Raw genomic sequence first — 1,364 nt, forward strand, 5'->3', positions numbered from 1 at the left:
CCAAGTAGCTGGGACCACAGGCGCCTGCCACAACGCCCCGGCTATTTTTTTTGGTTGCAGCCGTCATTGTTGTTTGGTGGGTCCGGGCTGGGGATTCAAACCCGCCACCTTAGGTGTACGTGGCTGGCGCCTTAGCTGGTTAAGCTATAGGCGCCGAGCCCTTTCCTGTATCTTCATAGTAAACTTCCTGAAATTTGGATCTTACTATTTTATTTCCTCAAAATTTGATATTTTTTTTCTTGACTGCAAGATTCACTAATGTGATATACAAAGTCTTCATGATTTTAACCCCTGCTAACCATTTTAGCTTCATAGCTTTTATTGCTCTTTCCCTCATCATAGCTCTCCTAGAAAACCTCCTTTGGTAGAAACAAACAGAAAAGCAAAATCAAGGACAACTCTTTAGCTCTAGCCACAGTATGTGATTTTTAGTTTACTGCTAATCATTTTCTGGGGTTGGTTATTCTGCCTGCATTGACTTTCTTGTTTTGTCCTACTGGAAAATTTCTATTGACTGTTCACTGATGCTGCTCAAACATCTTTTCCTCTCTAAAACAAGTGGTATTCTCTCCTTCATGTTATTTTAAAGAACTTACTGAATTTCTCTAGTTATTTGTTTATGTATGTGGCTGGCACCCTAACCACTGAGCTACAGGTGCCAAACCAGACTTGAATAATTTTTACTTTGAGTTTTATTATTGGTATTTAAAAGAGAAAACATGGAAGAAAAGAGGGGAAGTTTCTTTGATATTGGTTGTGGCAGTGCTTTTTTGGTTAGGACACCAAAAGCCCAGGCAACAAAAGCAAAAATAAGCATGACTACCTCAAACTAAAAAGCTTCTGTACAGCAAAGGAAACAGTCAACAAAATAAAAAGCCAGCCTATGGATTGGGAGAAAATATTTGCAAACCATTTATCTGATAAGGGGATAATACTTTAAATATGTAAGGAAATCACAGAACTCAATAGCAGAAAACCCAAATAACCCCAATATGAGAAAAGAATTTAAATAGACATTTCTCCAAAGTAGACGTAGAGGTGGCTAATAGGCATATGAAAGGGTGCTTAACATTATTAATCATCAGGGAAATGCAAATCGAAACCACAATCATTTCTTACCTATTAGAATGGTTTTTATCAAAAAGACAAGAAATAACAAATGTAGGCAAGGATGTGGTGAAAAGGGAACTCTTATACATCTTTGGTGGACTATAGATTGGTGTAGCCACTTTGGAAAATGGTATAGAGCTTCCTAAAGAAATTAAAAACAGAACTACCATATGACCCATCAGTTACTCTTCCAGAGGAAATTAAATCACCACCTTGTAAAGATAGCTGTATTCTGGCTCGGCGCCTATAGCTCA

General features: G+C 37.9%; 1 protein-coding gene across 3 annotated transcripts in view; it reads left to right on the forward strand.

The window, feature by feature from the left end:
* The window catches only part of NT5C2 (5'-nucleotidase, cytosolic II), an 85,133-nt gene that overhangs the window by 34,146 nt on the left and 49,623 nt on the right, over positions 1-1,364 (forward strand). The gene's annotated exons all lie outside the window — the stretch shown is intronic.

This window comes from Otolemur garnettii, unplaced genomic scaffold (assembly GCF_000181295.1).
Source record: "Otolemur garnettii isolate 467f Iridium unplaced genomic scaffold, OtoGar3 scaffold00021, whole genome shotgun sequence".
NCBI classification, from domain to species: Eukaryota; Metazoa; Chordata; class Mammalia; order Primates; family Galagidae; genus Otolemur; species Otolemur garnettii.